This window comes from Cyrtonyx montezumae, unplaced genomic scaffold (genome assembly GCF_038088225.1).
Source record: "Cyrtonyx montezumae isolate F1298 unplaced genomic scaffold, pur_monq_1.0 scaffold_7, whole genome shotgun sequence".
NCBI classification, from domain to species: domain Eukaryota; kingdom Metazoa; phylum Chordata; class Aves; order Galliformes; family Odontophoridae; genus Cyrtonyx; species Cyrtonyx montezumae.
Window position 1 is genome coordinate 18,628,631 of NW_027072078.1, and position 16,617 is coordinate 18,645,247.

The 16,617-nt window shown below is 34.8% G+C and overlaps 1 protein-coding gene across 1 annotated transcript in view; it reads right to left on the minus strand.

The window, feature by feature from the left end:
- Positions 1-16,617, minus strand: part of B3GALT1 (beta-1,3-galactosyltransferase 1) — a 182,491-nt gene that overhangs the window by 96,982 nt on the left and 68,892 nt on the right. The window contains exon 2 of the mRNA XM_065751099.1: positions 8,563-8,702. The gene's annotated coding sequence lies outside the window, so the exon portion shown is untranslated. The remainder of the gene's footprint in view (positions 1-8,562; positions 8,703-16,617) is intronic.

Consider the following 16,617-nt stretch of genomic DNA (forward strand, 5'->3'; position numbering starts at 1 on the left):
AGTTTCAAGACATTGAGCAGGACAATGCACTTTACTATAGCTGATAAAAAATTACCTAGAATGTCAAAGAAAGAATGAGAAGTTTGGATTTGGGGAAAAGGGAAAAGAAGTAAAAGTTCAATGTTTAAACATTCACAAAATAAAGAAGAAAAATCACAGAATTACAGAATCATATAATTGTAGAGGTTGGAAGGGACCTCTGGAGATCATCAAGTCCAACCCCCCTGCCAAAGCAGGCTCTCTAGACCAGGTTGCACAAGTAGGCGTCCAGGCAGGTCTTGAATGTCTTCAGAGAAGACTATTTAATCATAAAATGAGTAGCCATCTGCCAAGAAATTCAGTTTTGGAGATGGAAAATATATTGTGGGGCTCTTTTTGTTGGTGTTATCAAATCTGAGTATTATTGGGGAATAAAACTGATTTGTCTGAGTAAGTGATTAGAATTGGATCAAGAAGATTGCATTGCCTGAGTTGGTGTCCTCCAATAGAAAGATGAAAGTTTTATTAGATTAGGTCAAAGAATATGAGAATGGAATTGCATTTGTTGAAGTCTGTTGTTCTTTTCTATCAGATTCCTGACATACATGCTATGTATTTTTATTTCTTTAATCATGTTTTAAATATCTTATATGTGAATTTGTTGTTGCTTTATTTTCCAAATATACATTTGCAGTTAGAAAGAACCTAAAAAGTCTAACTTGCACTTAGCTCAAATTTACCTAGGGAATTGCAAAGATAGCTGTTTCTTATATTTAGTCCCAGATATTATTTTGCATTTAATTTCAGCATGGTCTACACAACACCTGCCAGAGTAGAACAAATGCTAATTAGAGCCTTTAGGAGCCAGTATAAAACATATAACTATATAACTAATAACAGTATAATGAAACTGTAAGAAAAATATTCTTGAACAGATGGTCTAAAGGCCAGGATTAAAATAATTCAAGAAGGTTTATGCATCTCTGGATAATCATCCTAACTCCTGGATTATGATTTTTCCAGTGAAATGAACAAGAAGATCTTTTGACGTTCCTATTACCAGCAGTAATTTTCTGCTTTTGCAATCTTGCACAAACTAAAACAGAAATAAGAAGAGTCTTGCTCCTGTTCTCATTGACTTCAGTGAGAGTCTGGCATTGAAAAAATCATTACATAATGCATTAATGAATTCATGGACTGTGCAATGAGCTGCAGTTTTGATTTGTAATTTCCTAGAAAAAAACTAGAATTATCACAGGCATTTTTATTGTTGATTTTTTTTAGAAACCTAACTGCTGAAACAATTCAGTGCTTCATGGGATAGATTTTTACCTTACCTTGTTCTACATCAGCATAGTTTAATTTTCTGGAAGAATGTTACAAGATTGAACTGCCGAAATTTTCTGTATGTGGGAAATTCATTAAATAATACACATACTTAAGATTGAATTAGAAAAATGTTCAGAATTATTAGTAAATTTAAAAATCATATTCAAATAAAAGACAAGGCAGAACAAATGATTATTTGGATTATCCTCATAGAAACTATATTATATAACTGTATAAAAAAATTGAAGTCGTGGAGAGTTCTAGGCAAAAGTGTATGCAAGTGAAATAAGCATATGCCATGCAAATTAAGAAGATAACTTTCTGAAGCTCCACATTGTTCTTTTTTTTCACTCTTTGTTGAAATGTATTATGTGATAACTGACTCAGATCCTGACAATGTAGATGTCAGTGATAGAAGCATGCTGTCTTCCCGAGGGCCAGAATTTTTATTAGTGTCCTTATATTCTCAAGTTTCATCTTATAGGCATGTTCAGTTTCAGAGCTTCCTACCATCTCAGTGAAAATACTTAGATTTGCTTTGTTAAGCTTAATATCAAAGGAAACAGTTCCTTTCTCTTCAGTCTCTCAGTTTAAATTTTACTCACTATCCAATCCCAATTCAGTTCAGATTACATCTCAATGGACTTTATCATAGTTTATCTTACACCTCCCTTTTCTCTCTCCTTTGTGTCCTTGTGCATGCCATTCTTTGACTCTTTCTCCCGTTTTGTTCTTGCACATTGGTTGCTTTTGTCTGTTTTCTTTCTGTCTACTGAAAGATTTCTGTCTACTGTTTACTGGGGAAATGGGCAAAATTGAAGACTGATCTCAGTTACTCTCCAAAATCAATATTTTCTCTGTATTGGAAAATTCTCCTTGTCTCTTCCCATAATTCTGGAAGTGATCAGATGAGACAGTTACTGCCTTATACTTACAGCCCAGCCCAGCTGTAAACAGAAGACTTGTAACTGGCTGGCCATGCCACCTGCCATACCAGTTGGTGCTTGATACTGAGGAAACAAAACTTTTGCATCTCTTAACTGTAGCATCTTGCCCTTCAAAAACTGGAACAAAATATATGCAATCAGAATTCAAAATTATCTTTACAAGTAACTACCCAAAATCTCTATACTTTTACAGAAACGATAACACATAATTGACTGTTTCTTATATAATGACTATAAAAATTGCAATTCTCCAGATAAACCACATGTAATTAGAGTGATTACCATACAACAATAAACCACCAGTATTATAAAACTATAAACTGTTATTCAATATAATAAAAAATTTGAAATCGAATTGAAAGTGCTAGTTTAGCATAATTCCCACAAGTCATCATTCTTTAATATTGTGAAATGAATGAGGCTTTTGTGGGAGCTATTAATTGTTACTGACAAGCAATAACCACTGGAATGAAGCTCCAATTATCAGCAGCAATTAGTCACATTTGCTGTCATCTGTGATCTCAAAGAAAAATAAAATTCAATAATATCCCAAGCAACAAGAAGGAATTGATACCTTGTGTTTTAACACATTTCATAGAAATCAGATTGTGCTTTTGTGGATTTAGCATGAAATTACAGAAGTGCTATTTTCATTCTAAATACAACGTTCAGTCTTATTACATTTTTCAATTTAAAAAAGCTCTCCCACTTTATTCTGGTTTGATAGAGACTTAGATACCTTGCAGGTTTATTTCTACATAGTTAAGTACAATTTATAACATCATTTATTACTAGCATGACGTTATTGCAGACACATGGCTTTAAAAATAAGGAATTATAAAGATCATCTGAGCATGTAGTTCACTGGCCTCTTCCAGGAAGCCACTTAATGTAACTTTTAGGAAGGAAGCTTGAGCAGGAGCTGAAGGGTTGTTGGAGATGAGGGTGTAAATAAGGTTGGTAGAGCCTTTACTGTGATACTGAGCATTCAGATAAAAGGAACTCACTTTGAAAGAACTTCATTAAACACTTTTAGTCTTGTTCTCTTTTCAGATGCTGTTGTTTGCTTCAAATATTTGTTTTCTATTTTTAGGAAACTACAAAGTACATTAAAGACATGCATAAACATCTTTGGGAATAAAAGGATAGAAAACAGTTCAGTACCTTTACTAGGCATCAGCTTGGCCAAATATGCAATTCAGGTGTCACAATTAGAAAGGTGTGTTTGCAAAACTAATCTTCTAAGTACAGCACTGAAAATTCCCGATTTTGTAAACAATATTTGTTGGATCACTAAGGGCATGTCATGTCAAATAATGTTGTGTGTGGTTTGTTCTGGACTACAGTAAATCTGTTTCTTGTTGAGAGGTCAGGACATGATTTAGCCAATTGTTACTTTAAGACACTATTAGCTACTGATGACATATTGAAAAAGCAGTGAGATCCTAAACAATCTATTATACTGTGTTGTTCACTAATGGTTTCATGCACTCCTCACAATCCTTCAAAGATACTGTATAACCAGTGTTACAAATTTTCAAGTACCGCATATTCACCTAAACCTGTGTGTACTTCTGATAGTACGGTATAATAATGTATGATATCCCACTTAAATAGTAATTCTTTTTGCATCAAGAGAATTGTGACCAGCAGGTCAAGGGAGGTGATTCTGCCCCTCTACTCTGCTCTCATCAGACCCCACCTGGAGTACTGCTTCCATTTCTGGAGCCCCCAACACAGGAAGGACATGGAGCTGTTGTAGAAGATCCAGAGGAGGGCCACAAAGATGATCAGAGGGCTGGAACACCTCTGCCTATGAGGTCAGGCTGAGAGTGCTGGGCCTCTTCAGCCTGGAGAAGAGAAGGCTCCTGCGGGATCTTATAGGGGCCATCCAGTACCTGCAGGGGGCGTACAGAAAAGCTGGGGAGAACTTTTTATAAGGCCAGGTAGTAACAGGATGAGGGGTAATAGTTTCAGTAGATTTAGACTAGATATTAGGAAATAATTATTTGCTGTGAGAGTGATGAGACACTAGAACAGGTTGCCCAGTGAGGCTGTGAATGCTCCTTCCCTGGAAGCATTCAAGGCCAAGCTGGATGGGACTTTGAACAACCTGATGCAGTGGGATGTGTCCCTGCCTATAGCAGGCTGGTTGGAACCAGGTGATCTTCAGGGTCCCTTTCCAATCCAAACCATTCTATGATTCTTTGATAAATAAGTCATGTCTTTAAGATTCTGATCTCTGTAATTCTCATAAGACATTTTCACCAGTCACCTCTTGGTTATTTACAACCTATAATTAGATAAAAATACTTAACTCGTGGTTTTCCTGCTGAATATAATTGAACATCTTTCTCTAAAACATAGCACATTTTTGGCATGTCTGCATTTACTTAAACTAATTGAAGACTTTGAAAGCATACACATCTAATATGTACAGTGTTGTACCATAATATTGTCATAAATGCTTTAATGAACTGCTTAAGTGAATTGAGCCAGGAGAAAGAAGTTTGTATGTGATGAGAAAACTTTGGAATGTAATTCTTTCTTTGATTTGAACACTCCCATTCAGTAATGGAAGAGAAAACTCTTTCAGTAATTTTTAATAAATTCCTAAGTTTTCAATGTGAAACTTTACAGTAAGTTGATTTATTAAAAAATAAATATTAGTAGCAATTACCCTGCTGTGGTAAGATTTTGAATTAAGAATTCCTATTTACTTTAAAAGTCTGATACTTAATTAAAAAGTTTAAGGTTTTCTTTTCAGGAGAAATTACTATGTATTTTTAAGAGCTATTCCATTACCAACTTAAAACTCCTACACTGATGATGAAATAATACATTCATTTATGCTTGTTGTCAAGGTGACAGTTTTATAGCAGGAAAAAAAAGTATTTAAAATTCTCAGTTTATTAGGGTAAGGTAAACACAAATTCCACTAAAACACTAGTTATCTTGCATTAATATGGGATTGAACACATTCTTACAGGAAAAAAAAATACACACACATTACTCTCCTCTTGTAATATAGCATAGCTGTCCTTTAAAAAATATGACTGTAGACAAATATTTATTAATTCAGCAAGTATGTTTACATGGTAGAGTCTTCCAACCTGAGCTGTCAGTTAATGCATATTCAAGATTCCTACTACCTTAACAGGGATGAACGCCCTTGAATAGTGACAACTGGCTTTCTGCTTCATTCTCTCTCCCTCCCTCCTTCTCTCCTTTTCTTCCTTCCATCCATCCTTTCATCCATCCCTATCTTATCTCTCTCTGAGTAATAACTCTCAGTTCCTGACATCAGTCATATTTATATCAACCTGTTCTGGTGGCTGAAATAGATTATGTATGGAATAAGCATGAGCGGTATTCAGGCCAAAATGTGTGAAAATTTCAAAGGTTTTAATGACACAGTAGAAAATGTATCTTTAGTTGGTGTTAGCATTATCTGAGGAGTGAAAACATACCCACGAATTTGCACAGCAATTGCAGTGCAGCCTCTCTTGCTATCACTGTTACAGTGTAACATAAACCTTACAGAGCAAACAGTGCAAAAACCTTAAGACTGGTATGTTTCCCCGTGGGTTTTGCTAAGTAGTGCACGGAGGGAGAAGCTTGCAAGAGCCACACAATGACGGTCCCCTATTCACTTAAGTGGGAGGTTGTGTTACCTTTAAGTCTCTCAGATGACTGATTAAGAAAGTTATCTTTCCAAGAGCTGGTAAAACTTGCAGGAAATAAAAATAAATAATACATAATAAGAAATAGTGGGAGTTATTAGAATTTGTCCAATTTATTCCTACTAAAGATCTGACTAAAAGGAACTCTTCTGTATTTTGACTGCTTATTCTGAACATTTGAATAGATGATGGCTTTGAAGATGCCATCTGAATTATTGCATAATTAGTGTAAATAATTTAAAAGTATTCTGCTCCTGAAACAGATCTTGAAATGGCTTATCTAATGGCATATGGTGTTTGAAGCCAAACTATTCAAAAAAAACCTGCAAGCCTGTATATTTCCATTATTTGGTAACATAAAATCTGTCTGAAAGTTTTAGTAATGACTGAATAATAGCTTGCTGAGAATTGTATGACCTTGGTTGGAATTTGCTTCAGTCAGACTGCACCTCCAAAGGTGGCCCTGGAGGGTGGAAGGGGTAAAGCTCAACTTACTGCCTTTGGAAGAATTGAATTTGCAGACAAATATTGCCACATAACATTTTATGGCACCTACATTTCTGAAATCTCATATAAGTTTTGGATACGTTAGTAACAATTTTCTTCTTACTTCTGAAAAGTTTTCTGCCTTTCTAAATGTGGGGTCTGGAGATTTTGTTTGGGACTTTTTTAGGCTCTATAAGCAGCTCAATTATCCTGATATCAGGTTGCCACAGTTATTTAGTTTAGGATTCTTCTGACTGTTTTCAGCAAATACTACCCCCCAACCTATGTACTATTCTAATAATTCACTTAATTTTATTAAAGCTGTGCATATGGAATCTCGTTTTTAAAGAATAGAGAGTTAATGTTCTATCAAGCCTATTCCAGCAAATCTGATGTAAAACTTGTTCCATCTTCATTTCAGTTACAGACCCTACTGCTATAATTAAGAACTTTGTATTCTATATACCTTGAGTGTGTTCTGTTCTCTTCTCCTTCCTAGCACATTCCCCAAGGTAATACAAAATAATAACATGCCATATGGCAAATGGAATCAGCTGAAACACCACACAGTGTATTTTATCATGTACATTTTATGATATGACATTCCCAAGTTTGTAACTGATGAATATTGCATCACCTAAAATCTCCAACTGTATGAGGCTGCTTCTCCCATTAGAAGCATCCTTGCTGATACTCTGAACCTTTACTTTTTTTTAACAGAAGTGCAGCAGCAGCTGTCATTTTTCAGCAAATCAACAGCTTACAAAGGTAAGTGGCAGGATGTCTTAATGTGTGGTAATCTTATCAACCTGCAAAAAGTGCAGTGTGTTAGCACCAACAGAATATTGGCAAAATCATGAACCATAAGTAATTGCTGTGATGCAGTAGTAAGTAGAGTAGAGTTCCTGAGAATCACAGGATGTGTTATTTAGGTAGCACTACTGCAGTATTTAAATAGTGCTGTCAGAAGGTATGAGGTGTAGTTCTACAAAAGTGAAACATAAGCATTGTCATAGGCATTTTGTAGGAGGGTTAAAGCAATTCTCCCACAAGGCCAAACTAAATGAAGACTTGTATGTAGTAGACATACTGAACTCATGTGATAAGATGATGATGTTACTTGGGAATGTGTAGCCCCATAAAGAACCGCATCTGTACAGTTGATGTGTTGGTATATCAGTATCTCATGTTAGCTTTCGTTCTGTGAGTGGAAGGGAGAGGTGCAGATAAAGTAGATAGGCAAATGATAAATATGTAGTGCTTAGTTGATAGTAGATATACTCAATATCGTTTCATCTTACACTTGTGGCAAATGAAATTTCAACTAATTCTGGAAATAAGCTATATCAAAAAAGTTAAGAGAATGTTTCTGTGGCCTTGTGTAGCTACAGTCCCATAGCTTCCTTCCCAGCTCATCGTAAAGACGGGTGTACTTCCTCCGTCACATTTACTTCTACCACTGAGTCATGACAAGTGGCACAGAAATGTTTCCCCAGAGTAAGGGAGCAGAGGAGCAAAGAATGAATTACTGTTCACTGTTCATGCAGCTTTGCTCCTTGGTAAATTTATTTTTTACTCTCCTTCAGTCATGCTTAAAAACAAAAACAATGCACAAACTCTAAATGAATACTTTATGTGCCATCAGTGTAAGAAGGCAGAGGTAGGTTATAACATGGTTGCTTTTTTACAGTGTATTATGGTAATGCCCAAAGAGCTGTGTACTAGAATATTATAATTTAAGGTTTTAGAACTTGGAGCTGCATGGTTGAGAAAGAATTGTAACACACAGTACAACTCTCTTTTTATCCTTTGTGCAAATATTAATTGTTTGGCTTTCTGTATCAAATAGTAACATTTTATTTAAACAAAGTAAAATGGAGTATGGTAAAATGATTTTATTAAAAAATGTGGAATACCAGGCTAGTAAGTATTTGGACTGTGAGTAATGGCAGTTTTGCTCAAAAAGGAAATTAATTTTTTGAGTGGGTGCAAGAAGGGTATGTGTGTGTGTTTATACTTATATCCATAGATACATATAGCAGTAATTCTCAGAAATATGAGGAAGGAAAAAAAACAAAAACTATTTCAAGTGATTTTGTACAATTTATACTTTATAGAAAATCACCTGAGTTCCTTACCTGACTTTTCAGGAACAGCTCTGTCTTTTCATCCTTAATTTCTCTTTCTTGCTTATCTGCATCTTATCCACTACCATTCTCCATGGATTGCTTGTCCCCTTGTCACATATTAAACCAGTGCAGACTGCATATTGAGAAACCTGCATTGAAAAATATCCATGAGTTACCTATGGGTAAATGAAACAATTTTGCTGCTCTTCTCTCTTCCGTGAAAACAGAGATAAAGCAATAAGCAACTTGGGTCAAGTTCTGAAGTAATAACATGTTTGTACACATGAATACTGACAAATTCTTACATTGCTAGTAACTTAAATCCATGCACAGAATCTGTTCATATTTCTTTTTCTGATAACATGTAGCAACAAGAAAGCATGGATAAATTATAAATATCAGGCAAGTTGTTATTTGAAAGTCCAAGAAACACCTCCAGATAATTATGTGTTTACCTTCAGCCTAACCTGGAAATTTAAAACAGGTTGTCTTATGAAAGGCACCACTGAATTCTGGTCAGGCTTGAAGAAATTATTCTTAGTCTGTCTCCTTTCTTCTTTTACCATTATTTTTTTTTTCCCCACAACTTCTTTCCTTGCTTTTCCCTAATTCTTAACAATCTCTCCATCTTATGTATCTCTTTTCCCCACCTTTGCTTCTGAATTGACAATCATGCCATTAAGAGTTTATAAATTAAGATACTATTGTACTATTTTATGAACTTTGCTATTCCCAGCATTCTCTCTGATTTCTAATCATCTGAATTTCTTAATTAAATCCAAGATAGTTATAAACAATCTTATGGGGAATTAGATCACAATTACTTGAAATGACATATTTTGTCATAGAAATATGAAAAATAATTAACTCCCCTGGGATGTTTAATAAAAATTGAAATGTGAGAACATACAAGGGTGCCGCAGAATTTTAACTGAATTAAACTGCAGACTCTTATAGCATACCTTCTAAAATGAAAAACTTATCTTTGAAATAATTTCTATATTCATGGGGAACCTCTTTTCTTGAAAAAGACAACAGCAGTTGCCTATGCAAAGACAAAAAAATTAGAAATACCTAGAATAAATTCCTCTAAATGACAAGTTGTCTTTCCATCTGAAAGACTGTACAAGCCTGGGCAGCCTTCTGAAGCTTGAAGACCCAGAGCTGTAATAAAGTGGGCAGAGCCCTGCATCAAAAATGATCTTACCTAATTTGAAAAGTGCAAAATTTTGTCCCACAGATCTCACTGTTATTACCAAAAGGCTTTACATGTAACAAACATCAATGTCAGAATTCTCTTGTGCTATGTAGTCATTAGTCTGTGTATCATTTATTGCAGAGTTCTGTCATTAATCACATCCTAACTTTTAACATGTTACATACATTTTCTTAGAGCACAACGGATTTTATTAAGGCACTCAGCTTTTCACAGGGAAGATATTAAATTATAATTGTTCATTATTTGCCAGGAAATCCATCCAGTACACAAAATACAATGTTTTATGTGATGATTTTGCAGGAACCATCTGTCATATCCCCACCGCCACTTTACTGAGGAAAGCAAATGCTGAAGGTAAGCAGCACATTTACTTTTGACAACCAAACCACCTCTAGCCATTACTTTTAGCTAGTGTTAAGGCAAACATGCTGGAGAAGGTGGTTACCTATTGTGATTCTAATGCACTAGGACCAACTAAGACTACTCATGAAAGCAAATCTCCTCCAGTCCTGAGGAAATTTGTTTTATAGATCTCATCAGGAGAGCATATACAAACACAGTTCCAGCTGGGAACTGGAACCAAGAAGTACAAACTTTAGGCTAGGGAAGTATCAGGATAAGTTCAGGTAAGAATTTGCCCCTTCTCCATCCTTTGTTCTTGTTGAAAATTATACTGAAAATTGTTTTTCTCTAATGATTATAGAAGACTCTGAAATTACGCACAGCAGGTAGAAACATCCAGCACAGTTTTCAAAAGATATTGCATATTCATGCATTTTCCAGTGCTGACAGCTAACTACTGTAGAAAGGCTATATGCTCTGTTGTTCATTCTCTGCCAATTTTACTTCTTAAAACTCTGGCATAAAATTCTGGGGGCGTGTATACCCTCTGTTAGTCTTACCATCATTCCTAGGATGAAGAAAAATATTTAACAAGTCAAATCATTTTTACTTTGAACCAGATTGCAACAAAATAGAGTACCTCCAAAATTTTTGAGAAAGTGAAATGCGGTATTTCTTCACTAAAATATATTAATCCCTTGTTACTACTTTCATGCTGCTCAAAGAGGGGGCTGTGCTATAAGTATGAATGTACCTAGAACATATTTCAGGAACAAAATATAAATACTGGCAGCAAAGGGCACTTTATGCAAATATGTTTTCTGAGTGATGGCTTTGCCTCCCTGATGATTCTGGCAAGACATAATAATTTGGAAAAATAACTGGAGTGCCCTGCCCTTTGGTTCTTTTCTCCAGGGTGCTTATATCCCCTTGCAAATAGAATTATGACAAAACAGAAGGTTCATTTAGTTGGGAGTTTCTTTCAAAATGCAGTAAATATATAACTGTAGAAAACAGTGGAGATAAAGCAGAGCTATAAATGACACCTTTTGGAAGAGGAAACAGACCATCGTGCCTAACTTTATGTTGCACTCATTTTCCTTTTGCAGCCCACCTGTCAGTCTTGTTATCCTTGTCTAGAAAAGAATTTACAGTCTTAGAATTTAAGTCTCTGTTTCAATTGGTTTCCATGGTAACTTGGTTCTGTTTTAAAACCTCTATATAAAATTGAATTGGTTAAAATGTTAATGCTGGAATGGTTGCCTATACATCAACTACACCTTTTCCACTGATCAACAACATTCAGTTAGTGGTGTCCCTCCATCTGCTTTACTTCCTTAACCTCCAATTACACTCTGCATCACTAAGCAAATCAGTCAGTTTTTATCTCACTTTTCATAAACACAGAATTTGAGTACTGACTAGTGCTTACACATTGTATGCTGTGAAGTACAGAGTGAGTCATGTTGGGCTCTGGTGACTTGTGCTCACCAGGGAAGTGTACAGCAACCACAGTGTGGCTGAAAGCTCCAAGGACAGTAGCATTTCTTAAAAGATAGCAGAAGAACCAAAAGAAAACACTGTTCATCAAGGTAGAATAACTTCCCCTTCGGTCCAGATCAAGAGGAAACAAAAGTTTAGAAAATCAAATGAGAGTTTTAATTGATTTTAAGAATCTTGTGATAATGTTCCATCATTGTGCTTTATGTACATTTTATCCAACCTTCTCTTATTCCATATCTTAGTTTCAAGCTTTTCTCATGCACTCATAGTTTGTAATTCTCTGGACCAGTTCGACTTTGTGATGATAATTCTGGTTACTGGTCTCAAATCTCATCTAGGAAAAAATCGATATTTTAAAATCTAACTTAAATACTTCAGGGATAATACAAGTTACAATTGCAAGGAAATCTTTAAAGAATTTCTAACATGGATCTGATACATCTCTTCAACAATTATACTGAAAACTTACTGCATTTCATAAAAGATAATTCCTTCCCCGTGTAACTGAAAGCTTTTAAAATTCTATACTAGGTTTGCTTTTCTCATTTGTATTGGGTACCTACCTATTTGTGTAGAAAAATTTTGTTCCATAAGAAGCACAAATAGAATTAATGAAATACAATTTTTCACTGCTGTATCTGCCATGCAAGTATGCCAAAAGCTGATGGATTTGTGTATACACAATTAATTTACAACCGAGATTGTCTAAATACTTGGTAAAGATCTTAGGTTTTGCAATGGGACAAGAAGATTATGTTCCTGTGATGGATGTCCAGCTGGTGCCTATTATGTGTTTTCAATAGCAGAAACATGTTCATGTTTGCAGCATTTTGTAATTTGGTTAGTATGAGAGCTTGCACCTCCCTATACACAGAAGGGCAATTGCTCAGTGACTCTCTTTGTCTTTTCCTCCTCTCTCAATAGCATTACTATGGAAGTTATATGCATGTTATATCTTTTGTATGGGTTAACTTTATGTATAGACTAAACTTTGATTGTTGAATACTGGTTCATCTGGATAATATGAACACCTTTAAATTCAATTACAACTCAAGAGGAGAAAGTCAATGTATTTGTCCTATACCAAACAATGTAAGTTTTCTGGAAACTGGATTTAGGCTTCCATAACGCCTCCTGAAATAACTTGAAAAACAAACATTTTTTCCACCTCTTTGTAGTACATTTTTAACAGGCAGCCTCATTTACCCACATGTCCTAAGACTGTCCTAAAGACATTAATTTCTGAGGACAGGGCATTGTCAAATTAGGGTATCATAAATTCACTGCATTCCTCTCATCAGTCTTGGCAACAGCATCTTTACAGTCTTTCCATGTGTCGTTAAAGTATGACCTTCTTTCACTGATTTGTGTGGACTATACTTAATTAAACTGTGCTTTTCCAATGGGCATTTTTACCTTCACACTGTGATTTTCTCAATAGCTGACATCCAACCAACTTGTCTCCAGTTTCCAGAAGAAAAATGAGGCTTAATTGAATGAAAAAAAAATACAAGTTCCTTATTTTATATTCTTTCAGCCTCTTTAATTCAATTGAAAAATTAAATATGCTTACACTTTCCACAGTGTTTTCTTTTAATGTCTATTCACAATCCCTAGTATGAAAAGTGGACTGATTCTGATACCACTGTATCGTTACAGATTTCATTCTCATGCTAATCTGTGATCCACAATACAGTAGTTTGATGTGAAACTGATCATACTATGTATTTTTCAGGTTGAGATATGAAATTACTTGTCAGGAATGGTCTTTAATGCAGTTCTCACTGTATTTATCTAACCTGCTAATTACTGTGTGTTGCAACAGGCAAAATTTTCTTTTGCCCTAAATATTGTTCATTTGTACAGCAAATTAATTGTTAGCTGCAAAACCATCACAAATATATCATTTGATATTTCTGCCTTTTTAGGTAGTTTATGAAATACTGCTCGATTACAAGGTGGGAAGTTATTTCTTAATCTTTGGCTCATTATTTTGGCTTATTCTTTTTCAAAAACTCTTTTTATTTTTATCTTGAAATGTCTTCTATCATCTTACATTAATTATTACTGTGCATTTGAGAAATATCAGTATGAATTACTAATTTAGTTTCTGGGTAAGAATTCCAAATCACTCACTTCTATGGCTTAAATAATTATGTACCTTTTTGGAGGGTATGACTACCGTCACACACTTTCCTATGTGAGATTTCTTTTCATTCTACATTCAATTAGGATGATCTAATTAAGTACCTGTTTTCTGCTTTTACTGTGCTTCCTGAAGACATACACCATAATTTGAAAGCCAGTTACATTGTCTTTGGTTATAATAATGAACAGCTCCAATATTCACACACCTGTGAACCTTCACAATTACAAATCTCAGAAACGTCTGCAAGCCAAAGGGGCTTTATATAAAAAATTATTAGTCAATAGCTTGTTAAGAAATTTACATACCAGCTTTGAACTGCTAATACCTTATAGATTAATTTGCAATTAAGCTAGAACTAAAGCTCAGTGGAAAGTGAGTTTGTTATTTTTTTCTAAGACTTTAGTTTAGTAAATATAAACACTTCTTAGAAAAACAGTGTATTCTATTGATGTGCAGGAAAGGATTTGGATTCAATTAAGTCCTTCAGGACAGACTTACTTGTCATTCAAATGTACATCACATTTAACTGGACCAAATACCCATGAATGTCTAACAGAGAAATACAGCATATTAGAAGCATGATTCACGCATGGCCTCTGGGCAAGAAAAAGAGTTACGAAAACTGATGGAGATCATCCAGATCAGAAATACAATGATGGAACCTATCTGGAACAACTCACAGTTTTCTGGAAAAGATTGCAGGGAGAGGCTTGCAAGGGTTATGCATAATCCTCAGTGTAACTGAATTCTCTTGTGGCAACAGAATTTGAACAATAATCATTTGGGGATTTTTAGACAATATTTATAAATTCTATGTTTGCTATTACTAAAAAGTAAAAATGAGAGACCTAGGTCATTTGGTGTTTCTGCCATAAAATGCATTGACTCTTCTCTTTGTCCTGATCCTAGGTGATAAATAAAGCAACACGTAGGGGCCATGGCAGAATAAATGACAGTGCTTTACATCCCCGCAGTATGAGATCTTAATCATTGCGATGGTTGTTATTCAGGAATTTTCCTTTCCCTGTTCTGCCATAATATCTTTGGCTAAAGAAACATATCAAAGAGCGTTTCCCTCATTAGAGGATCTGTTTTAAAAAGAGAGTTTATTTATATACATTGGAATGACAGTGCATAGAACTGACTAATTTTACTGTCATTTTAGCTCTGTTCATTTCTCTGGCCTGCAGACAGCATTGGAAGATAATATGCTACCTCACTGAATAGTCAGCTCCACTCCCATTTCACAAATTTGGGTTCTTTTTTCCTGGACATGGGTACAACAAGGAGAAAAAATGGAAAAGAATGTATTCTCAGAATACCTTCAATTACCAGAAAAATTAGTTCTTTTGGTCCAGCATCAAGGTAGTATGCAGGTGGCATTGGATTATGCAGCCTTTGCCTATATTGCATAGTTAAGCTGACTTTAGAAAAGTGCAAATGGTACTTTATCTATACATACCTACTCTACTATTTTACTGCATGATTAAACAAAAATTTAGAAAGGATAAAGTTTATTTTCTTTTGGTCTATATCCTTATTTAGTAGAAAAGAATGAACTATGTTCTGTTAAGCTCTTTTTTGAAATTCAAATTATGTTTATACCTTAGGGAAAAGACTAACTGGAGGCTAACATGGCTTGCATGAGCTTCAGATGATTAACCTACTTCATATTGCTCTCACCACACTGCATCGGTTAATCATTATCTTTTAACAGTGTCTTTAACAATTAGGAAAACAGTATTTTTCTGTTTTCTATATTTAGAACTTAAACAAACTGATTATATTTTTCCTTTGATTTCCATTATACTCACTGTATGGATTGTGTATAGTAGAACTGTTAGAAAAAATTGTAATATTTGAGTTGATTCTAATCAATTAATTCTTTCCAATCTTTACTCATTCTCTGTGCCCAGTGTCCATTACTGTTGAGTGAACAACTCTGAGTTTTTCTTTGGTAAAGAAAAGAGGTTGTTAACATTCAGTGTGGCATTTTCCTGCTTAGAAACTGTTTTATCAGTTGCTGTTTCCCAGAAGCATTAGACAACTGATTGGGCAGTCCAGTACAGTAAGAAGATATCATTGAATATTCTTTTTAGAATGAAACAGTCAGAATTATTATTACAGTAGTCCTTTTTTTTTAATTAATGAAAATTTCTGCCACGCATCTAAAGTTGAAGAACTATTTCAGACAATATAAATGTATAGTGCACCTTGGCAGCAGAATACTTCTCATTGATGAGCCATCCAGATAAATGTATCTTGAGATTCAACTTAGGCTGATATTATTTTTGGCTCCTTATGCTGCAGGATATAGAATTCAAAATACACTGGAATAAATTTAGTTCTTTAACTTTTTTACCTTACCTTTTGCTCTGGATCAAATTTCTGCAAACTGTCTTGGACTTGTAAGGATCTGTTCCCTCAAAAAGCCCAGTTTACTGTACTCTGTTGCATAGGATAAAAATGTGTCCATGTGAACATAAGAGTATAATCAGATTCAGTTATTAAAATCCACAAGCAAAGTCTACCTTGACACTGGATAGAATAATACTTCCAGAAGATGCATGATCTTAATGGAAACTTACAGCAGAAATTACGTCTGAGAAGTTGGATGTTCTTTTCACTTATGGAAAATATGGCCGTAATTCATACCTGCTTTGGGCATGCATGAATTATGGCAGGGGGGCTGGACTTGATGATCTCTTGAGGTCCCTTCCAACCCCTATGATTCTTTGATTCTATGTTTCACATGTAAAGAAAGGTTTGTATATAGAATTGTAGCATATGAGAAAATCCTAAAAGCGTATTAATTTTGATCTTTTAGAACAACTGTTGATATGTAACTCAT